Below are 25,251 nucleotides of genomic sequence, written 5' to 3'. Positions count from 1 at the left end.
CCTCTGTGTTTAGTGGCTGTTTACTCTGGCTTTCATTAGGAAGACAAAGGGGATTTCTTTGGGTTTTGTTCCAGTGGAGAGAGACAGAGCAAAGGACAATAGAGCTCATCTTCTGAGGTTTAGAGCTTTATTTTTTTCCTTATCCCCAAGAATCAGCCTGTCCCCTGATACCTTTTCTGGTCCTTTCCGTGAATCCTTTGTGAGCACATTTGTCCAAGCCGGTATGGGTGCCCTGTTTCAGATTATCTAGTGCATATTGCAGAACCAATGTGTGTATTTTTCTTCTCCATGGGTCATTTCATTGGCACATACCTAGGCCATCGAAAGAACTGGCAGGCGGGGGGCCAGTCCACCCTGGACAATGTGTGCCTTCGTGTCTGCTTACTAATTTAAAGGCTAGTTTGGGGTGAATGTCTATCTCGTAAACTTCTCTTCAGCCAAATTTAACCTGGCTTAACTGTTGGTTGGTGTAATTAGCTTATCATTACTTTTTATTCACTCTTTACAAATAAATAGTCTCATCAAACTATAAATTATATATTTTATACCATAACTTACAGACACTTACAAACTGATAGTGTGGTGCTGGGAGACAGGTACAAACACTCACCTGTCAACCTGAGTTGATTTCCAGAATCCATGTAAAAGTGGAAGGAGAGAATTGACTCCACAAAGTGGTCCTCTGACGTGACACCAATGCCGTGGTACGTGTATGCCCATCTAACACCACACACACACACACACACACACACACACACACACACACACACACACACACACACACAACAAGAAGAAAAATAAAGAAACCAAAATGGTGTATTAATGACAGACTAGAGGATATGGATTCATAAAAAAATACAGATAAATATTCAATCAATAGATATTTTTTCCTTGACATTGTGAGTTTATTTCTACCAGTATGAAAGAATAGTGCAAATGTTTACCAAGGCTAATGGCAAAGAGAAAATTATATTGAATTAAATGTTCAGCCTTGTTTTGAGGAAGACTTTTTATGAAAAGCAAAATAAAGCACACAAGAAATTTTTTATAAAAGTTTCTCCCTGAATGAATCCTTTTAGACATACAATCACCATTCAATATTTTATTTTCTGCACATATGCATGTACATACATTTGTAACACATATTTATCCATCATCACTTTAGGTGTGATTTTCATTTTGAACCAATTCAGGCAGTGTTCAGAACGTGAATCTGTGGCCTCGCTGACTTGTGGGGTTCCATCTCCCCGGGCAACCCTTTCAGCCCTCTTCACCAGAGCGAAGGTCAGTTCAATCCAGTGCTCTGAGTTATTTTTCACCCAACCACTAAATTCATGATTTTTTTCTCATACTGATTCCCAGCTCCTCAGCTAAGTCAGCAAAGCGATGGTATTTGGATGTGTTGACCAAGGCAGGTGGGAGGGAGCTCTGGGCACTGTCCACCCTTGTGCACTTCTTGCTCTAGTTCAGTTTCTGGAAGGCATCTTATATACTGACACAACCGTCAGCGTGGGCATGAGTTTACTGTGTGTGTGTCTCCGTCTCCAGCTCCAGCCTCATTTAAGGACCTCCTGTTTCCAGATGCAAATGGACTCAAGAGGTCTTCTTCAGCAGTCACCTTTCATCCTTTGGCTCACAATCTTGTTCTTTGCCAAATTTGAAAAATATTCTAGAAAGTTTATTCATAGACCAAGCAATCGAAGCTGTGCCTTTTCAAACACTTTTGAGAGTTCTTTGTTTCTATTTTTTTTAACTACCACAATTTTATCGTAATTTGACTTTTTAACAGAGCAGTCTTCCACAGCCAAACGTCTGTTTGCCCACAAACATGCCCAGGTAATTGCCAATGTTGACTGGGAATGTGAGTTAAGTAATTGTTTTTATATTGTGTGATTGTGTAATCATGACTCCGTGGCATGTTATTACAGAGGGCTGCAGAAGCGCAAGGCTTTGGAGTGCAGATTGATAAATTCAAGCATGACAAAGTAAGTGATTGGAATCATCTAACTTCATGGGGAGTAGACCCTCTGAGGCCTTCTGCTTTCTTTCTCATGTCTGTCATTAATTTTTAATGTTCTTACAACCTCAACTAAAAATATCTGGACATGCATCTTTCACTTAAAAAAGAGAAGAGGTGTGTGGAAAAGACTCAGTAGGTAAAGCAGTGCCTGTCCCTGCAAAAAGGGCCTCAGTTCAGATCTCTAGAACATAGAAAACACTGGCCACATGACTGTATGGTCCTGTAACCTCAGCCTTGCAGGGCCATGAAGTACAAAGACAGGTGGATCCCTGAAGCTATTAGCCAGCCAGCCTAGCCCATTCCTTAAAAGTAAGAGACCTTGTCTCAAAGAGCAAAGGTAGAGCCATGAAAGAAGGATAGTCAGCCTCAAGCATACACACACACACACACACACACACACACACACACACACACACGGCCTGCACATACACAACCGCATGCGCTCCCCCACACAAACACACAGCTTTAAAAACAAGAGGGAAGGACTGCCATGGGTCTGTGCGTTTCTATTGACACAAACTAGCAGAAAGAGGTATGATTTGGAAAATGTTTCCACTTCCTCCTGCCATAGATAGGAACAAACACAGACTCACAATTAAACAATGTGCAGAGAGAGTGCGAGATTTGGAACACTTAATCCCAGAAGGGATGTCTTCATCAAATCCCTCCCTGCAGGGCACAGGAAACTCTGCAGAAGAGGAGGAGGAAAGGTTGTAAGAGCCAGAGGGGATGGAGGACACCAGGAAACAAGGCCTGCTTCTAGACACAGCAGGACTGATGCACATCTGAACTCAGAGACTGGGCAGCGAGTATGGGGCTGCACGGATCTAAGCTGGGCTGGGTGCCAGCCCTGAGGCTGGAAGTGGGCACGAGCGCCCATCTCCACCCCAGAAGCTCTCCACTTGATAACCACTCACAAAGGGGAAATTACTTTTCTCCAATGGAGTCTCACCAGGTATACAAACCACGCTTACAGGCAGGAGGATGCTAGCACAAAAACTAACTCAATGGTAATTTGGGGAACTTCTTTTGTGACTCAGATTGCTTTGTTTTGACTTTTTTCTTTTTAGCCTTAACAATCTTTCACTTGTACATTACAATTTCAAATTTTGTGTTTTTATGTGTCTCTATGTGTATGTGTTTCTTGTGTTTTTTTTCTTTTTGATTCTGACTTGTTTTTTCATTTTCTTTTTTGTTTTCTAAAGAGAAAGAAAGATGATGTGAAGTTAGATGGGTGGAAGGTGAGGCAGGTCTGGGAGAAGATGAAGGAAGGGATACCGTGTATGACTGTATCAGGACTGTAGTATATGATATGAAAGAAAATTTATTTTCAATTAAAAAGTAAAGAAAAATGCTTCCAGATATTCACCTGGTTTCTAGTGTGCAAATCCTAAGATCTCAGACAAGAAGGGTGAGGTCAGAATAGCCTGTGAGGATAGAATGTAGAGACAGAGCTGGGAACCCACAACTAAAGCAGACGGTGCTGCTCTGCATTTCACTGTTCTACGTCACCAAGAGGGTGGGAACCGTCCCCTTAGTTAGAGGTCAAGCCCTAAGGAAACTCGCACAAACGTGTTTTCCTGCCGCATGCTTCTTTTACTGTAACACCCAGCTCTGCTGCTCTTTTAAATATCCCACCTAGCCCAACTTAGGTCACTCATATGCTCAGGAGTATGGGGTCCTCATATATGAGGGGTATGGGGTCCATATACAAGGGGTATGGGGTCACCATATATAAGGGGTTTGGAGTTCCCACATATTCAGGAGTATGGGATCGTCCACCAGAGTGAGGTCTACTGGGAGCCATACCCTTAAAGAAATTTGATTCTTCTTCCCAGAAGCCATCAGCTGTCCACAGCTCTTTCATTAAAGGTGGGAGCTCACGTGGGCAGTCAATACAGCAGAGCAGCATCGAACATTGAGGCAGCAGACACTTGCACATCCCTCTTGGACCTTCAGAATTCATATTTGCACACACCTTCACGTATATATTTTAAAGTTTCAAAATAGAGAGCCATGCTTCAATAGAACAATAAATGAATTTACTAACCATATGGATCCATAGATAATTTTATTCTGAAAGCAGCCTTAGGAAGTTTTCATTTCTTGTAAGAAGCTGGGAGTGAGCCATTCATGTTAGTGAAGGCTTGGGGAGAAGTAGACGTTTGCATTCTCCTGTTTGGGGTCTGAGGAAAACTGATCACAGGGAGCAGGAAAACCAAAGCTTGAAGAACCCTGGGCAGCAGGACCTTCGGTCTCCTGAGACCCTGTTCATGTGACCTGGCTCTCCTCAACACGGGCAACTCCTTTCCCTCTCCTGTGCGTTGACCTTGACTTCGCTAAGCCTAGTTAAATCGCTTCCACCACCTCAGTTTTTGCCCAATCAGATTGCCATTAGCCCCAACGGTTATTTTATATGTTTCAACCATTAACATGTTTGGTTTGTTTGCTTTGCTCTACAAATATACTTTTATCCGGAGGGCAGGGGGGGACACGGTGTATGTGCCTCATAGGAAGATGACCACAGTCCCATCAGTGAATAGCTCACTTGTCACCCTCTTGGAGTCACAAAGAAAAGTGACCATGGTTCTCTCTCTTATCCTAAGTAGTTGTTTCCAACCATGGCATCACCGTGGGGGGACAGGGACGGCACCATGACAGCTATACCAGAGTGCCTATTGCATGATAGTTCTTCTATGTATCACAGGACAGCTGCAGCCAGGAAATCTCAACAATACAGTCACACAAGCAAAATCCAAAAAATGACAACTGAAACCGACGAGCTGACTGGAAAAGGGAATTCTCACAGGGCTTCCCTTCTGAAAGGGCTACAGGTGATTAATGGTGGCTGAGAAGGGGAAATCAGTATTCTCCAAGGACAAGTCCCTGATAGTCAGTCCCAAAGGGTCAGAGTTAGGTCTCAAACCTGGGGTGCCTATTTAATATATCAAAACAGGCCTAGCAGCCCGGTTTTCCCAGTATCCCTCAGTCCCTAACTGTTAGGGTGTGGCTGGCATGCCCCACCCCGACCCTGAACTCTCCAGCCCAGGGCCTGGGCTGCTGTCCCCTACAGCAGCTCTTTCCTAACCCAGCCATTTTGGCCCTGAACTCTCTTGTAACTCTTCGGCCTCGTGATGCCTCTCTTGGCCTCTTGGTTCTCGGCTTCTTCTTGGTCCCCTCTCTCTTCTCTTCCTTTCTCACTCCCTCATGCCCCCCCCACCCCTGCCATCCAGGGTCCAGTTCAATCTATTGGCCATGTCTCGCCTGCTGCTTTCTCTCCCTGCTCTGGACTATTCCAGATGCCTCTGGCTGTAATCTCCGTCATATTGACAATAAAAACTGTCTCCTCAACTATATCTTGGAGCCGCCATGTTCTCATTTTCATCCAGTGAGCACTAAACACAGAAAAGCAATACCAAATGATCTCAGTGGGTTGCATTTATAAATTTATAGACATAATATAGGTAACCTTTATTGTTAAGGATCATGAAATAGAATAAGAGATCGGAAAAGGACAAGAAGAATTGGAAGGAGGAGAAGAGGGGAATCATGTAAATACAATGCTCATGTATAAAATCCTTTAAAAAACCTGGATTCTCCTGCTCCAGAAGAACCAGTGTGTAGCAAGCACTGGACATTAATGTTTCCACCCTTCTTCAGGCACTTGCAGTGTGCAGTCAAGGCTGAGAAACGCTGTCTAAGAGAGCTCCTCTCCCCCTTCCTTTATTTCCACTTTGAATAAACTTCAGAGATGAGTCAAGTCTACAGATCTTAAGTAAAAACAACGGGGGCTGCATGTGCCCTGCCAAGGAATCCACCGACAGTCACGTGGTGTGGTATCCCATGGTGTCTGTATCACAGCTTAGGCTCTGTATGTGTTTTGTTGCTGGTTTCCTGTCTCCTTGCTTGTTACTTTGTGGTTTCTGCCTCTTAACTTAAAAAAACACCAGGGTTCCAACTCACGTTGATGTGATTTTTTTTTCTATGTGTGCTGGTTAGTTTTCGTCAACTTGATGCGAACCGAAGTCCAGGGGAAGAGGAAAAATCAAGTGAAACATCGCCTCTACCCACGGACCTGGGGCCTGTCTGTGGGGCATTTTCTTGATCCATGTTTGACATGGAAGGATCTAGCCCACTCTGTGCAGTATCACCCCTTTGGTAGGTGAATCTGGCTTCTAGAAAGTAAGCTGAGCAAGCCTTGGGGAGCGAGCCAGTGAGCAGCTTTCCTGGATGACGTCTGCTTCAGTTCCTGCCTCTGGTTTTCCTGCCCTGGCTTCCCTTGATGGTGCACTGGGAGTTATAAGATGGAATAAACCCTTTCCTCCCCCGTATTTTCTTACAACAGAGAGGCTAACTAGAATACTGTGCTTCTTCGACGTTCGTTCCCTTGAGCAGGAATCCCACTATTTTTGGAGTTTTCTAGTGCAAAATACTGAGTTGGGGGATGGGTTGGCACAGCCCATCCTCTAGAGTGGTCTAGAAGTTCTGCCATGTGGGAAGAGGTGGGGAAGCCGGCCACCTGCCTTGCACAGCACTGCCTACACAACCAGGTCCAGAGTACCCAGGCTTCGCTCGCACTTGAGCATTGATGGGTTTGGCCTGGACAGTAACCCCCGCATCTGACAAGTAGATCCTCAGATTTAATACAAGGCCTTGAGAAGCTGGGTTCTGGCCATCCAAATTCTATTTCCCTAAGTTTGAGAGAAAGCTGGATTTTGAGAACCTAGGTTTTATTATCGCTGCTAAGGGGAATTTAAGAGTTACTTTTGGTTTGGGAACCACTGAGTTAACTGATCTCTCCATTCTTGATTCTAAAATCCCAAGGTTCTCTAAGAACCTATGGAATCATGATGGTCACCCCTTTTTCTGCAAACAAAGACCATACCCCCAGTCACTGAAAACTAGACCACTATTTTCAGAAAATACTAATTAGTGCTTGGGTAACAGAAGTAAATGCTGAATATTCACCCCTTCTCTCAGATGCTAACAATGTGTTACCAGATTTGAGGGCACGGAGCCCTATTGTAAACAGAAGATCCCTTCTTAACCACTAAACTAACTTATTTGCAAAAATGACAACTTTGTCTCAAGCAGCCATTAACACTCCCTCATGTAGTGGGTCTCTCAACAGGGTTTGGCGGCTCTGAGTCTACAGTGTTTCATGTGGAGTAAATTCTTAACAAAAGCTACTGATCAGGAGAAGAAAGGCAAAATACAGAGCCTCAGAAGCCTTGGTTTTGTTCATTGTTAGCAGCTTGGATGAAAGGTTTGATAAAGAGGTCAGAATCAATGGTCCCAGTGAGGTCTTAGTGTTGGTGAAGGCTTCATTGATCCTCGCTGCTCCCAGTGTGTCTGATTAATCTATATTGCTATCTACTCCTACCCAAAGAGACCAGAAAATAGAACAGAACCAGAACATGCACACGTGAACTGTGGCCTCCTCAGCATCCCTTACGACCTCTTTAGTATTGCAGAGCTTCAAGGCAGTGAAATGTGTCCAGTGGACCAAATATACCAGAACACAGTGCCTCTGGAAGCGGTGCCCAGTGAGTGAGCGGAGACTGACATGGCACAGATGCTAGCTGCTTCTTTCCTGTTGGGATTTTCTTTCTCAGGAACACCTAAGCCAGAGAATGCAAGCAACTAGGTGGATTTCTTTCTTGATCTGAGGGGAAGGGAAGCAATGTTTGCCAGAAGTTGATCTTTGTCTCGGGTGGATTAACCACAGCGGAGGTCAAGAGGAATAAATCTGCATGCTAGAATGTCCTCGTTACAGTTCAAGACGGAAAGAAAACAGCAGAAGTTAGAGGGTAGAAAGAGGAAGGAAGTGAAAGACTTTCCAAAGGAAAATACAGATGTTCTATGTGTCCCCTTACTGCTGTAGTGTGACTTTGTAAACGTCCAGTTGGACTGAGTGATATTTGGTCTTAATCAACAACATACATTATTGTGTTAACTCCATGATGTAAAGAAAAAATAGTATCTAGGCGTCAGCTTTAAAAATGTTATGTTTACTTACAAAATGAGTAGGTATTTTTTTAATGCTCACACAGGCAGATATACATCGCAAGTACTCATCTATGCATGCTACATAGACACATTCCACATGAGTTGCTTCAACTCTTACTATTCTCTAAAGAAAAAAAAAGAAGCAAATATTGTTCTTTAAAATTTTCAATGCTATTGTTCTTCAAAATAGACTAGGACTGTGATTAGCTAGGTTTTTACAAGAGTCACTGGTTTAGGTAAAAAACAGTTTCAATTCTAGATGCTCTCAAATGTGCTTATGATGTGTTTGTGAGATAAAACTTTTGCTTCAAGTGGCATCCCACAGAAACAGTTGCTTACACTATCAGAAATAGGAGAACTGTGGCCACTTGGGCCCATCATTCCATTTCTGACTATGCTGACCCATCAGTCCATATTACCCCTTCAGAAGCCTGCCTAGTCTCAGTGCCCATTGATTTCAAATAAATGGAGGGGGGAACTTTTACTTGTCATAAAACTTCTAGCCTGGGTGTCTAGCTAGCATGGTGATAAGCATCATATAAACACAGGGGGGTGGAATTCAAGTTACCTTTATCTACACCTCCTTTCATATACAGTATGTGTGATAGACAGACACCAGTGTCTCATTACATGACCACCCACAGAACATTACCCAATGTGACATTCTTCAGGGGAAATTAGCAGAAATGTTTCACCACATCAGTCTCTTCCAAGAACAGTGATTCAATAACAGTACTTTAAAAGTGACCAGATGCCCGTGCGGGCTTCTCTCCTCTCGTGTTTTGACTGGGGGGCATAATAAATACTTCACATTCTGAAGTTCTTCAAGCAGAATCTGGATGCAAAAAGAGGCACATTTACGCAAAGAAATATGCACCAAACACACACATGCATACCACACACATACACACACACAAACACTACACACATACACACACACACCACACATAAACACCATACACACAAACACCACATATACCACAAATACCATAAACATATCACAAACATACACACACACACTCACAAACACCACACATACCACAAACACACCACACACACATAAACACCACATACACAAACACCACACATGCCACACACACAAACACACCACAAAACAAACACCACACACACACAAAAACCAAACCTACCACAAATACCACACATACACACACATAAGCACCACACAAATGCCACACACACACACACACACACACACACACACACACACACACACACACACACACGATGCACTTACTCACACACCCAAGTCAGTTTAACATACAGTTGCAATTTGTTTCCAGTTCTCTCGTGGCAGGCAGACAGTCATGCCTTCAGTTACATCTACCTGCAGGTCCCCTAGTCATTATTGTACATAATCACAGTCAGTGTTTAAGACAATGATTTTTTTTCTCTCTCCCTTAAAAGCAGTAAAAAAAGAAAAAAATTCCTGAGAATCACTGGATTTCAATGAATAATGATGCCCTAGTCTAACGCTGGTCAAGAATAGAATTAGTGTTAGGATTTGTAGATATTTTAGTTTTTAATAACTTAGCATTTCTTGGAAAGTCACCATATACAAAAAAAAAGTGTCTTTATATGCATTTCATAGTAACTGGCTTTTTCAATGAAAACCTGACATGCACTTTGATACATTTGCTATTTTGGAAAAGCCAGACTGATCTGCAGGCTGACATTAGGTTGTGGTGGAAGATGAGAAAGATTACCTTTGATCCAATTTTGTTTTGCTGTAATGTGAGAAAAACTGCATGAACTTTTTCTTTTACCAATAGCGTGTGTAGAATTTGATAATTTTAAGGAATTGGATAAAATAAAGGATGGAAAATAACAGAGAGGTTCTATAAAAAGAGGGTAGACTGGTAGAGATTGGGGACGAGGGAAAGAAGAGGCTTATCTACTGGATATGGATCGGGTGCAAACCATGGATATTTCACATGTGTAGGTAGATGTAGGGTGTGTGTGTGTGTGTGTGTGTGTGTGTGTGTGTGTGTGTGTGTGTGTGTGTGCACACATAGAAGGTGAGATCGATACAGTGCCTCATCTTTGCCGGTTTCTCCACTCTTGTCCTTGCAGAGCGGGCCAGTGCAGGCTGCAGGACCAGCCACGCTGAGATGAATTCCGTGAACTCTGAGGGATTGGACAGTCTGTTGGGTTGGATAAAGAGCTGATGTACACTTTCCTCTCTAAATAACCCTCTCTGTGCACATAGCCTGTGGCTATTGCTGGTATACATTATCAATTAGTTTCTTTTTTTTCCACTCGAAGTGGAAAAGCACAGAGTGACTAGGAATTATAATTTTATTAACCTTCTGGCTTGTTATCACTGGAACTAAAAATGATTGGTAATCCCATGACATGTATATATTTTTAATTCTTCAAGTTCTTGTTGCTCTTCTTGTTTGAATCTTAAAGCCACACTGGGGGTTTGGGAAGGCCAGCAGCAAAGTATTTTGGCCCTGTGCTCAGGGCTGTTCTCTGCATGTGAGCAAGTCACCTCTAGAACAGGAGGTGCTGATGGAATAATTGTGTTTACTCTTCCCACTTCAGGATTTCTCTCTTATAAACATTGTTGTGCATTATTGGCCTCCATGTTCCTTTTTCTCATCCGATGTTTAACAAATATTTTTCTAATTGCCTGAGACAGTGTGGTCCAATAAAGTGAAATTGACGTTGGCTCGAACTCGCTTGTCTGATCTTCTGCCAGGGGGGAGAGCCACCCACTTGAACTGACTTTCGCTCTGTTTCTTGCTCTGTCTCTTTCTCCCTCCCTTTTATGTTCTCTTACACTCTTTCTGCTTTTAATCCCTCTCTCTTTCTCTCTGCTGATGTGCAACCCACACGTTAATGCTTCAGACCTCCATAAACAGAAATGGCTTTAAGAGTTTCTCTTTGGGTGCCTGCCCTCTGTTTACCTCTGTGCCTACCCATCTTCCATCTAAATTCTTTAGGCACCTAAATCAACAGATTGAAGTTTCAACCCAAGTCACGGGAGGAGGGGTGTGCCCAATGCTGAGAAAACAAGAGTGCTCAGCGTAACCCAGTTGTTTGCAGTCTGGAAACACTTTACAGACAACCTCCAGGAAAATAACAAAGCCAACAGTGCTGGTCTACCGCAGTGGGATGGGGATGGTGTTCGATCAGTTAGCTACAACCTGCAAATCAATACAGTCTGGCAAGCTAGTAAGGGAAAACTGAACCTCCTAACTGTCCATCATAAACTGAAGCATTTAGGATAAACTTAAAGCTCAGATGTGTGACTTCTTGACTCTGAAAAGAAGGTTTAAAGCTTTAAGGATCCTCTTGGTTTGATATACTAAGCTCCCGAGTTTCCCATAATCCCAAGCAGCAACATTTATTTTAGCATCTACCCACTTTAACCACAGCCTAAGTCTTGGGAGACATCATTCCTGTAGCTGCTTGAACTGCGTAGTATGCATACCTCAGCCTCTCGGGGTGGGCTGGTGGTTTGTCGTGTTTCAAGCAATTGTCCCTGGGAATGGCCTGCCAGAATGGTTCCATTTCTGTGCATTCAACCACCGCTACATGAAGTTGAGATGTGTGTCTCTGGGAGACATCTACTGTTTCCACAAGGTTAGTAGACACCCTCTGCTGATGTGGGAATGCTCAGGGAATTTCATTCCTTCAGGCATGCTGTTTTACTCAGTCTCTAAGGATGGACAGCCATCCTCAACCTGCATCCCTGTCCAAGCAGAAGGCTGATGGCCTTACTTCTGTTTCTTCTTTTCCTTAATGATAGATTTATTACCTTCTTTACCAAGCAGAGTTGGCGGTCATGAGGGACAATGACAGAACTGTTTGGGTTTTGCCTAAAGTTAAGGATAACTATAGTATGTTCATTCTTCAAATGCCCATCTTCCCTGAGTAAAGCTTGGGTCCCTCTGCTTCTCCTGAGCACTACCTGTTTATTATTTCTGTGGTCTGGAATGGGATCACATTCCCAGAATAGGCTAATGGAGGGTGGATCAATGTTGAGTTTAGAAACTGAACAGAAGGGGAAAGAACTTTGGATGATAGCTTGAGATGAGCTGGGTCCTATGCCTGGGGCTAAGAAAAGAATACAGAGTAAGCAACTCACACATTTTGTCCAAAAGAAGTTAGATGGGGACATAGGGCTCATCATCCGAAGCATTAATGTCTCTTGGTAATTCTCTTACAACAACAACAACAACAAAATACAAACTGGAAATGGTGCCGTGGGCAGAAGGACCAATCACCCGAAGAGGATAAATCCCATATAAGCTCCCTCTGACCACCCTTGTGGGTGATCCGAAAGGAAATAGCAACATCTTATTAGTCTCATTTCCATAAATTTACTAGAACAGAGCAAAAGAATTCAATCACAGCTCATGTCATGCTTGCTCTAGCATAGGAAGAAGACACTGAAAGCCAGTGTAATTCTTGATTGATGCTAATTCTGAGATTGATTAATTCTCAGTCTCCAGAGAGAGGAAGAAACAGCCAGTAATTCTCAGATCAATTATAAGAAACAATGAAGTCTATTGAGAAGGGACAGAGCTGTGTAAATAAGAGAACTCTTCATTCCTCAATGTACTGTTGACTAAACTAATACATAACACTTGTCTCTAAAAGGCATGATTGTTAAGTAGTTTTCAACAGAAGTCAAGGATGTCTACCCCTCTCATTGGTAGGAAGATTAGAACAGTAATGGGACTCATACTCTGTGTTGCCCAATTGAAGTCAGTACCTACTGCTATTTTTCTTCTTTGATACATAAGTCTGAGTGAATGTCAGCTTGTATCCTGTTAATGGCTGGTATACTAATACACTCTAGATGATTTTTATTAAGGAATGAGTGAAATTTCTTCAAGGGTGAAGGGCATTGGTGTGGTGGAGCTGTCAATTAAAGAGACTAAAGAGGCTCTTGTGAATTAGGCTAAACCTGAGAGCAGGAGAAGCTGGTAAGAAGAGGAAGTAGGATCAGTAGGAACATGACCCCTCCAAAAGTCCACCCTAGAAATGGCTAATATTGTTTAAATAGACAAGTATTTGTTCGTTCATTTTGTCAGGCTTTCTTTGTTTCTACAAATATGAATACAAGGTGGCAGTAACCACCTGATGCAGTCACGAGGACAAGATCCTGCGATCCTGGGGGGCTGCTTCAAGTACAACGTAACAAATGGAAAATAGTACAAACCATTTGTGTGTGTTCATGTGTGTGTGCTGCATGGGACTCTTGGTGGTACACCGGAAGTGGCTAACAGGGCGTATCAGGTAGCAGAAGTCTGGGGGGACAACGACCAAGTGACTCTTCTCCCATCAGCTTTAGCTTTCTTTCACTGTGCCTTCTAGCTTCAGTGAAGAGTTTTATTTGGTTGGGGTGGGAGAAAAAGGGAAAGAGAGATGGAGGGTGAGTGGTTCTAGAGATGCGCATCCCGTGGGAGGAAAGTGGAGGAGAGAGAAGACAGGGTAATGGGTGGAGTTTTCCCTTAAGAACGGGCTGTTAAGTCAGGGCATAGGGTGGTGCCAAAGAGCGGGACCAGAATATTAACAGTGGCTCAATGCTGGGCACTTGCCTACCACGTGTGAGGCAGAAGCCTTCATCCCCAGGACCAGAAAGAGCGCTATACTACTGAAACGGTTTTTTCAGTCAAAGTAATTTATTTTCAAACTAGAATGATTTCTTTGCCATGGAAGTGAAACATAGATTTCTGGGTGGTTTTGTAATTGTCTTTCTGCTAACAGTTATAATAAACTTAAGCAATCACATATCTTGTCAGTGGATGGAAAACTGTGACCTATGAGGGAATACAACTCATTGACTGGTTTTGTCTTCGTAAGCTCAGAACTGTTGCCTTCATTTCAAAGTGATTGAAACATGGAAGGAAATAGCATTTTGTGATGCATGAAAATTACATGACATTTAAATCCCAGAGTCCACACACAGGCTTTATGGGGTAGGTAGCTCTTCATTCGCTCGCCTAAGGTTGCTATTGTTCCATATCAGGGGTGGGGTGTTGGAGAAGAGAATTCACAACCTGAAGAGCCTGAAATAGTTACTATCTGGCCCAATACAAAGAGACTTTTGACTCTTGCCTTAATTAAGAGGCTGTAATGCACTTCCACAATACTACATAGAGTAGTTTCTTTTTTAAAAAAATCCAGGTTAATATATTTTATGTGTATGGGTATTTTCCTTGCATGTATGTCTGTTTACTTCATGTGTTTCTGATACCCACAGGGGCCAGAGGGAACACTGATTCCCCTGGAACAGGAATTGCAAGTGGTTATGAGCCAACGTGTGGGTGCTGGGAATTGAACCCAGATCCTCTGCAAGAACTGGTGCTCTAAACTGCTGAGCCACCTCTCCAGCACCCTCCATAGAGCAGATTTTGCATTTAGTATTTTATCTTCTCCAGTTGTGGTCCAAGTTTTCCCCTTCGTCCTAGCTTTGAAGCATGGAGAACTGAAGTGTAAAAATGAAATCTGCTGGCCCCAAGTCTGTAACCCGTGTTTTACTGTTTGATGGGATGTCGTCTCCTGGGGTTGGACTGAGGTGCTCTGGGGGTAAGGAAGGGCAGCATTCTGTACAGGGTGCCCTGGGGTCAGCTATCAACCTATCTGGGTTGATACATAAGAAAGGATGCACGTTTCTCATACTTTTGTCTGAACTCCTATGGTTCAATAGAGGAACAACACCAATTATTTTGGAGTCTGGCCCCATGGAAAGGTCTATGCACTTACAGATCTGTGTTTATAACAAGAAAGGGTATTTGTTGCCCTCTCCATGGCTGTTTACAAATCAGAAGAACAAAAAGGCAACAGAATAAATAAAATGTTGTGTTCACACAAATCTTGATTAGGGTAAAATCATCTGGCAGGAATTGCTTGTATACAGCATTACCACCCTGGCTGCCAGCCTAAGAGGAGGACCTGCTCGTGTCCTGGGTCTTAGGTCGTCAAAGTTGGAAAAGGCCTATTTGAAATTTTTCACAAAAGCTAAGTGTACCCTCAAACAGTCAAGATCTAGTTTGTGAGTCTTTGCTAAATTTTTATGGACTTGGCTTTAAAAACCTTGATGGTGTTAGATGGCTTTGGAATAGCCCAGAGTTCTGGGAAGGGCACTGATAGAAAAATGACCAATGAAGATCACAAGCAGGGTCACTCATCCTCAAGGTTATTGTGTAGGAGAGACCCTGTCAGGTGTTGGCAGCAGCTGTGGCCTCTTCCCAGGCTATAGAACTTCCTCTGTGAAGTCGCCTAAAAGGTGAATGGAGACACATCAAATGTACCCTTGTTGGGAATCAGTATTAGTACATCTAGTCTGGGATTGGAGATATAGTTCATCAACAAGTATTTGCCTTCTAAGCACGAGGCCCTGAGTCCGATTCCGCAATCCATGTTCAAAAATGTAACCTGGCATGGTGGGTTGGCGTGTGCTTATAATCTCAGGGCAGGCAGGCGCAGGCGAAGCTAGCCAGCCCGCCGAGGCCATTTGGTTCCAGACCAGAGAGAGACTTTGTCTTGTGAAAAGGTGACTAACTCCCGAGAAACAACACCTGAGGCTGTCTTCTGACCTCCATACACACACGTACTCACGTCTCTCCCGTACATACACATCTGCTCACACATGAACATGTATACATGCATACAGCACAAACCTAATTGCTTGAGCTCTCTGAGAAACATCGGGTATGAAAGCAGAGCTAGAATGAAAGCACCGAGATCGAGGTGCTTTTTCCATTTTGAAAAATGAATTTATTGTAATTAAAATATAATTACTTTAACCCTTTTCTCCCTCCAGCCCTTCCCAAGTTCTTCAGTGTTGCTTCCTCACTTTCAAATGGATTGTCTCTTCTTCCCGATTATCACTGCTTTGTATATGTGTGTGTGAGTGTGAGTATGTGTGTGAGTGTATATGTGTGTGTTGTGTTTGTGTGTGAGTGTCTAAGTATGTGTGTGAATGTGTATGTGTGAGTGTGTGAGTGTGAGTGTGTATGTGTGTGTATGTGTGAGTGTGTAAGGTGTTTGTGTGTGAGTGTGTGTATAAGTATGTGATGTGTGTTGTGTTGTGTGTGAGTATGTGTGTGTAAGTATGTGGTATGTGTGGTGTATATGAGTGTGAGTGTGTGAGTATGTGTGTGTAAGTATGTGGTATGTGTGGTATATATGAGTGTGAGTGTGTGAGTATGTGTGTGAATTGTGTGTTGTGTTTGTGTGTGTATGTATAAGTATGTGGTACGTGAATGTGTGTGTGGTGTGTGAGTGTGAATGTGTATGTGTGAGTGTGAGTGTGGTGTGATGTGTTTGTGTGTGAGTATGTGGTGTGTGTTGTATGTTGTATTTGTGTATAAGTGAGTGTGTGTAAGTATGTGTTGTGGTGTGTGAGTGTGTGTATATGGTGTGTATGAGTGAATGTGTGTAGTGTGTATGTGAGTGAGTATGTATATGGTGTGTGTGAGTGAATGTGTGTAGTGTGTATGTGAGTGAGTATGTATATGGTGTGTGTGAGTGAATGTGTGTAGTGTGTATATGAGTGAGTATGTGTATGGTGTGTGTGTTGTGGTGTGTATGTGTAGTGTGGTATGTGAGTGTTTGTGAGTGTGTATATGATGTCTGTTGTGGTGTGTGTGTATGTGTGTGTGTTGTGCATGTGGTGAGTGAATGTGTGTGTTAAGAATATAAATCAAATATCTAAAATAATGGTCCCTTCATCTGTTCCCAGTACTTGGCTTGGAACCCTTATCCTGTAGCAGTGGGTCTTGAACCTGGGGTGCATCAGAATGACATGGAGGGCTTGTTAGAGCACACTTACAAGTTGCTGCTGCTCAGTCTCATCTCTCGAGTTTCTGATGTAGTTGTCAGAAGTAGATTGTGTTTGTATTTCTTACACGTCCCCAAGTGATGTGCTGGCATTGGCACAATGACCTGGACTGAACCAGTTCAGACTTGGGTCTGAGCCACACATCGGAAGTTTCTGTATGTTGTGTGGAGAGAGAAGCACACCACCAGGCTGCCCTAGGCTGCTCATGCTGTTTCTTTCTCTCTTTCGTATCCCTCTTATGTATTTTCCCATCCCATCCCGAATTGGGATGGAACAACCAGAATACAGAGCCTTGTGTCTCTCCTTTTTAGCATAGTTTAAAAAACATAAGCAGGGATTTTTTTATTTGTTTTGAAAAAAATTGAGTTAAAAGGTGTTAATCTAATTTGAAAATCCTCAAATTTGCCCTGGGAAAAGAAAAGTAATATTAACAGATTTATGATGAAATTAAGGCCTTTGTATCATTGTCAAGTCTCACAATAACTGTAGATTCTCCAATTTAGAGAACAGCAAGTCCTTAAAAATGACAGAGGACTCTGAGTATGTTTTTTACTTTAGCATTTAAAATACATGCTTAATTCAGCTTTATTCTCTTTTAAAAACTATATGGTAAGATCAAAGATATTTCCCTTTAAAATAATAAAGGCAGTTTAAGTCTGACGGACCCACTTCTGAAACTTTGATAAAGTGACCATCTTCCTTTATTTATTTCTAGACACTGAGAAAACTAATAGTAAGTCTCTATGTCACGGGAAATTATACTAGAAGCCTAGTGACTTGAGAACTTACAGAGAACCCAAACCCGTGGGACCCAGGGGAGGATAATATAGTATGTTCCTGACAGACAGAAACAAAGCCTGAAAATCTGACATTTTCTCTGCAGAAGTGGGGCTACACCATAGACTCAGCCAACAGAGTCACCAAGGATCAATGCAATATCTTCCTACGACTTTCACAAGATGACAATTACCCTAATAAGAAACTTCAAAGAAGCAACCGTACCTCAGGAGAGATATTACTCTACTTCCTGTAAATGGAGTCACTAGGTACAAAAACCCTGTAACTATTGAATATGAGAGATGAGTTCAAAGCAGCCTCCATGATAATTTGTCAGTCATTGCACCCAAGCCAAGTACAAGGGTCAACTTAACTTAACTTTGGATAAAAGCAATGTGTGTTTTTAAAAGGCTTTGTGTGTTTGTTTGTGTATATGTGCTTCAGCAGGGAATGGACTAAACAGTTGCCCAAGAAATAGTGAGAACTGAGAGTAGTTCTTTGGGAGAAAGTAATGATGGCAAAGAATGTGAGGAACACAAATTTCCTGGCCAGAGTCACAGTTTAGGGCCTAAGCAGCTTAGCATGGGTCCTGAGAAGGCAGATGCCAAGACAACATTGGAAAGCAGAGTAATCTGGGTGATAGTAGATGTTGGTTGGATTCCTGGATTGGAAACAATAAGATGAGTAAAATGTGCTTGGGGGTATATCTATGAGGCACATCCAGAGAGGCTCAGCTCAAAAGGGCTCTGACCTAGTGAACGGATGAACACCTCGATGGATTTATAATGGGACGGCACACCTGGGAAAAGGTAGAAGATGGGAGATGGGGTCTAGCTGAAGGAAGCAGGTCTCTAGAGTGTCCTGGAGGCTATGTCTTACTGTGTTGTCACATTCATTCTCTGATTCCTGGGCACTGTGAGCAGCTAGCTCATCTAACTATGTACTACTGTGTAGCTAGAGTTTTCCTGCCTTGCCCACAGTCAGGACAAATCTTTGTCACCAGCCAGTCCCACAGCCGCTCAGACCCAACCAAGTAAACACAGAGACTTATATTGCTTACAAACTGTATGGCCATGGCAGGCTTCTTGCTAACTGTTCTTATAGCTTAAATTAATCCATTTCCATAAATCTATACCTTGCCACATGGCTCGTGGCTTACCGGTGTCTTTACATGCTTCTTGTCATGGTGGCGGCTGGCAGTGACTCCTTCCACCTTCCTGTTCTTTCTTTTCTCCTCTCTGTTAGTCCCACCTATACTTCTGCCTAGCCACTGGCCAATCAGTGTTTTATTTATTGACCAATCAGAGCAACAGATTTGACATACAGACCATCCTACAGCACTACTGTGTACTACATGTGCTACTACCAGGATTTTCTTCCAAAGTACATAAGAACAGGCAACCAAGGAATGAATCCTCTGAAACAGTAGCCCAATACACTTTCCCTGACGTTCAGCAGTTTGTGTTAGGTGTTTGTTTAAAGCAAACCTGGACTAATACAATCAAGCATATTATCTAAAGTGGAACACTTGCAACTGGGACACTGCTACCAATAATTCCCAGGGATGATCGTACTAACTGGGTCTATCTCAGAAAACATTTGGTGCATGCTTCCCTGACTAAAAAGTGAGGGAATAACCCTGGATGGTGGTTTGAAAGAAAATGTCCCTCATAGGGAGCAACACTGTTAGGAGGTGCGCCCTTGCTGGAGGAAGTGTGCCACTGTAGGGGTGGGCTTTGAGGTCTTCTATGCTCAATCTGTGCTCAGTGCCATAGTTGCTTCTGCTGCCTACAGATCATTATGTAGAACTTTCAGCTCCTTCTCCAGCACCATATCTGCCTGCATGCTGCCATGCCACCCATCATGACAATAATAAACTATATCTCTGTACTGTAAGTCAGCCCCAATTGCATGTTTTCCTTTATAAGAGTTGTCATGGTCATGATGTCTCTTCACAGCTATAGAAACCCTGACTAAGACAATAAGGAAGAACAATCATGGTTCACCAGATTTCTGATCTTAGTTTAGTGTTCATTCTTGTGTATTGTCTGGGCTTGTTCTTAATTGCTGTCCCCTTTTCTTCCAACCAGCATTATTATTTACTTCATATTGTAAACATCACATCACTCTAGATGGCTGTGTGGGAAGCCATTGTGCCTGGGTTCCGAGGTGGGTCAGTCTAACCTCCTTAGTCACACTGACCCCAGCAAGAAGAACTTTCTAGTTGGGAGATCTGTCTCTATCCATATCCTCATCTGTGAAACAGGGAAAAGAGAGACTTTTTTCCAGGATATCTTAAAGTCAAATGATCTACAAAAGTCTTGCTATGATACCAGGCATGGACTCAATGCCGCTTCCTGTAAATTCCCCCAACCATTTAAACTCAAAAAGGAAAAAAGTCATCTGTCAACTCAACTATCCTGGTTTACTTTTTTGTTTCATAACTATTCATTGAGTCCCTCAACATTCTTCTAGGTGACCAAAAACTATAAAAACACAAAACTCTCCATCTTAAAGCCACAGAGTTTCCAGGATCATGAGGAAACAAAGCAAGAAGAAACAAATGTATATAAAGTTTCAGCCACTAGGAGGTCACTACTCAGCTACTCCACTACTCCACTACTCTGCTACTCAGCTACTCCACTGCTGTGGATATTGTTCTGTATAAATAAAACACTAATTGGCCAGTGGCCAGGCAGGAAGTATAGGCAGGACAAGGAGAGAAGAGAATTCTGGGAAGTGGAAGGCTGAGTTAGGGAGACACTGCCAGCCGCCGCCATGACAAGAAACATGTAAAGATGTCAGTAAGCCACGAGCCATGTGGCAAGGTATAGATTTATAGAAATGGGTTAATTTAAGATATAAGAACAGTTAGCAAGAAGCCTGCCACGGCCATACAGTTTGTAAATAATATAAGCATCTGTGTGTTTATTTTATAAGTGGGGTATCGGACTGCCTGGGCTTGGTGGGACCCAGAGAAAAACTCTCCAGCTACACTCAACTACTCAACTAGTCTGCTATCCAGCTACTCCACTACTCAACTAGTTTGCTACTCAGCTACTCAGCTACTCAACTATTCTGCTACTCAGCTACTCCACTGGCATGGACCACATGGTAACCATTGCTGCTTGACAAAGTTCTAGCATTTCAAGATTGCAAACCACACTTCTCCAGCAACTTTTAACTTTCATTTTTAATGATTCTCACTATTAACACTTTTCCCTTTGGGAAATTCTGTGTGGCCTTTGGTAAAGAATGAAAGTATGTACAATGGTAGACTCTCTAAACAAAATAATTCTTTGGAAAAAAAATCTCCACCTCTGAGGAACCAGGAACCACATTATACCAAGAACAGGAAACTTAGAGATTTACTAAACACACCTGATCCCAAGGATAAAATGCCTACAATTCAGATCCAGAGCCTGAGACCATTAAAGACAAGAGTTTTGTTAGTAAGTGTGAAGAAATCAGAATGGTAGGTATTATGAGGAAAGGGTAAGACATCAGGATCCCTTTTATTATAGGGAATAGCACAATACTTACCACTTAGGGAATGAGAATTGCTCTTAAATTGTAGTATAGTGTCTGCTCCCCAGAAGTCCTTTTCCCAAGGTCAGGCATTTGGATAAGGGCCTCCATTCACTCAGGAGCTTGAGGAAAGATCCTGCTTGCTAAAGCAGTCATTCTTATCTCTGGCCAGAGGAACTTGTGGCCCTTCATTAGCATATAACAGATGCCTATTGTCAGGGTCAGTGCTAGCTTCCTCAACTCCTTGATCTCAAGGCACAACTCCGCTCACATGCCCCTTGTCAATCCTGTTTAAAACTATGTGCAATATAAGGTGTAGTCTTTTTTCAATTAAATGCTGCTGGCAGCCATCCCAATTCACCTTCAGATCCTGTCCATCTCTTCCCTCCCCACCCACTTCCCCCAACTCCACACATCCTCTTTGGGACCTGAACCCCTACCAAAGCAGGTCTCCAACACTCCACTACTCTGCTACTCCACTACTAAGTTACTCGACTATGTTATACCCAGATTTCGGGAACCCTCAAAAGACCATCATGGAGACCGAATCCCGCATGTAAAAACAAAGAGCCTTTATTTCAAGCTTGGAGCTTGGACTCTGTCTGACACAGCAGTGAGAGCAGAGCCCCAGCCCAGGCAGGGTGAGGGGATTTCCAGGGTTCAGGACCCTGATTGGCTGACAATTGTCTAGGAGTATCTGTAAAACAAAAATAGATGTGTGCTAGACTCAGGGACATCTGGTTGGAATTTTTGGGATGTCAGGTACTTCCCCATCCCTAGGTGGATCCCTGGGTGGTTTCAGCTTATAGCTTTTCCTGGATCTGGGTGTTGCCTCCCAGTAAGCCTGTCACAGAAGCTGTGTCTAGGCCCCTGAGCCTTCATGGCAGCTGTGTGGTCAAGCTGTTTTGGACCCTCCACAATTTTGATGGCATTTTCAGAACAGAGCAGGGCATCAGAGTAACAGTCCATTCAACAATGTATTTCACTAGCTCCAAAAAGAGATAGCTTGATTTTCCACCAAGGAATAAGGTTATTATACCACCAAACCCAGAGCTGTTCAAGAACATTGCATTGTTTCAGGTTATTGGACAGATAAATATCAGATTCATGTTTTTATGATTTTCTGTTATAGAAAGGCTCAAATGGATTCTATAATTAAAAGAAATTGTTGGTTAGGATACCACCACTTTATAATTGGTGCTGACAATGCACAGGTATAAAACAGAACATCAGGAGAAACCAATGTATGGCTTTAAAACTGAAATTTTGGGGGCTAAAGAGATGGTTCAGCAGTTAAGAGTTTCAGTTCCCAGCACCCACATGGGGAAATTCACAATTACCTGTAACTCTAGCTCTCTTCAGGCCTCCTCAGGCCCCTGCATACACACGGTGCATAGAAAACTCAAATAGGCACGTGCACATAAATGTAAATACATCTTTTTAAAGTAATATTTTAACTCAGTGACTATCACTGTTTGCACAGTGTGGTGGTTTGAATGTAATTGGCCCCCGTAAGCTCATAGGGAATGGTACTATTAGGAGGTGTGTTGGAATAGATATGGCCTTGTTAGAGGAAGTGTGTCACTGTGGAGGTGGGCTTTGAGGTCTCATATATGTTTAAGCCACACCCAGTGTCTTAGACCATTTCCTATTGCCTGCAGGTCAAAATGTAGGACTATCAGCTCCTCCTCCAGCATGTCTGCCTGCACGGCGCCAGGTCCCACCATGATGATAATGGACTGAATCTCTGAAAATGTAAGCCAGACCCAATTAAATGTTTCCTTTATAAGAGTTACTGTGATCATGGTGTCTCTTCACAGCAATAGAAACCCTAAGACACACAGTGCATGAACATTGTACAGGTATGACACTCGGGCATCTTCCTATTTTGGTCACTTCAGAACAAGTTCTACTGAAATCATTTGGAATGTAGATTCCCTAGTAAACTTTTACTAATTTTATAACTCTGATGATGCTTAATCTAAGTTCATATCCAGGAACAGGGTGTAGAGGACTATTTCGTTCACCCTTTTTATAAGTTCTAGCTCTCTTAACATTTAAATGCAGAAACGGAGCAAACCTGTAGTGAGCATGGAGGCTGTGTGATGTGGAAACAAGGAGGGGAAACATGTAGCAATTCTCACAGGAAAGCCCAAGTCACCAGGGCAGCATGCTGGTGTCTGCCCTGCCTGAGAATCTGTTTATAGGACATCCATGGGCAAGGCAGAGCAAAGAAAGCCAATGCAGTCGACGTTTCATTAATGTTTCAGACAGCGTGTGCCTTGACTGGAGGTATCCAGTCCCACGCCTGTGCTGGGTACTTAGCTGTCAAGAAGAAAGAGTGACTCTGAGAGAAGACTTATTTTATATTTTCTCCACATCTTCCTTGTTGTGTCCCATATAAAACAACAAGATTCCATATACTAAGTGGCTCAAATTGCACTTTTCATGTGAGGAGCGGGGTCAGGTGGACTTTGCACACAGATTATAAGATAATGTTTCAAACTGGGGATGTATTTTAATGTTGGGCATGAAAAAAAAAGTTCATTAGTGCATCTACTTAACAAATAACACTGAAAACATAAATTTGTTTTTTGTGTTTGTTCCAAGGAACCCACAACAAACTGCCGCTTCACTAATTATCCAACCTCAGCAGCTGCTGAGAGTGTGAAGGCATGAAAAGAGGCAGCATTTAAAAAAGACAAGATACGTTGGTTGGAGAGTTGGCTCAGCAGTTAAGAAGAGTACTTGTCGGTCTTGCAGAGGACCAGAGTTTGGTTCCCAGCACCCACAAAGTAGTTTACAACCATCTGCAGCTCTAATTCCAGAGGATTTGGTGCGTTCTTCTGATCTCTGTTGGCAATAGGCACACACGTGGTGCATATACATATATACTCATACATATGAAATAAAATAAATAAATCTAAAAAAATTAAGACAATATAAAAATTCTTCACAATAATAGGCACTTTCATATCAGTAATAACAGGAATAAAATGTCTAACAAAGTGCTAAGCCAGGCTGAGGCAAGAGCCCAGCTTGGGTGATCAGTGAGTTCCAGGGTAGCCTGGCCTACAGGGTGACCTTATTAAAAAAAATAATGAATAAAGTGCTAGAAAAAATATGTATTATTAAAAACCACCCTAGCTTAACACCTAATCAAGGACGTACCAACTTTGAGAGAAAAATGTTTGTTCAGCATTTGCTGTGTTTAGTGTTGTGTCCCTAGTGACTGCTAACGTGCTTAGAACATGGTCAAATGAGTGAATTGTAAATGAATGAATGAATGAACTGGGAGAACTTCCTGATTTTATAGCTAAGCAACATGTATCCACATAACACACAAATGATCCTAAATTGAATCATAAAATAACCTAGGCATTGGGCACTAGATTATTTCCTGAAAGAATTTTGTGAGTGCACTTAGAAAATCTTTAGTAATGGAGATGGGGATGACTAATACCTTACAGTTTGTAACCATTTCTCTGATGGGCATCCTTCACATGGTAGGTTAAACCTGCCTAAAGGTTTCTCTGCCACCTTTCTGTTTCTCAGCCAGATACTCGGTGCTGGGGAAGTCATAGGAGAAAGCAAGCACCGCCTCTCAGTTAAGTCACGTGCTCACTTGAGTCACCCCTGATTGGGTCTCCCAGGAAGCTCCCTGTGCGAGGATACTCAGCTCTCTAGGAGCTTGTGGCTGGTCCTGCCACACAGGTATCAGAGGTTTGTGACCAGACTCCAAGGTTCCCTTCCACTTTTAACCTCATCTTGAATCAATGTGGTGGGCTCCAATTAACTTCAAAGACCTTTCCGTGTGTAGAAAAACGCTGATGAAGCGGAACGAAATCTCACTGCTTGTTTGAAACTTTTCTTAGAACGTTAATAGATTATGATTATCACTGCGTAAAAATAGAAAGTTGGTGTCAAGCTCCAGTCTCTCTCTCTCTCTCTCTCTCTCTCTCTCTCTCTCTCTCTCTCTCTCTCTCTCTCTCTCTCTCTCTCTCTCTCTCTCTCTCACACACACACACACACACACACACACATTTCTCCATTGTTTGTCACACATAAATTCACTCGAGATATGCAAGGACAAATA

At 42.6% G+C, this 25,251-nt stretch overlaps 1 long non-coding RNA gene across 1 annotated transcript in view; it reads right to left on the bottom strand.

Moving 5' to 3' along the window:
- LOC121829720 (uncharacterized) overlaps positions 1-25,251 on the bottom strand; it is a 38,652-nt gene that overhangs the window by 9,198 nt on the left and 4,203 nt on the right. The window contains exon 3 of the long non-coding RNA XR_006072785.1: positions 611-720. This is a non-coding gene — a long non-coding RNA (uncharacterized LOC121829720). The remainder of the gene's footprint in view (positions 1-610; positions 721-25,251) is intronic.

Source organism: Peromyscus maniculatus, chromosome 5, assembly GCF_049852395.1.
Source record: "Peromyscus maniculatus bairdii isolate BWxNUB_F1_BW_parent chromosome 5, HU_Pman_BW_mat_3.1, whole genome shotgun sequence".
NCBI lineage: Eukaryota > Metazoa > Chordata > Mammalia > Rodentia > Cricetidae > Peromyscus > Peromyscus maniculatus.
The sequence above is the reverse complement of the archived record's forward strand: the minus strand, read 5'-3'. Positions and strand labels throughout refer to the sequence as shown.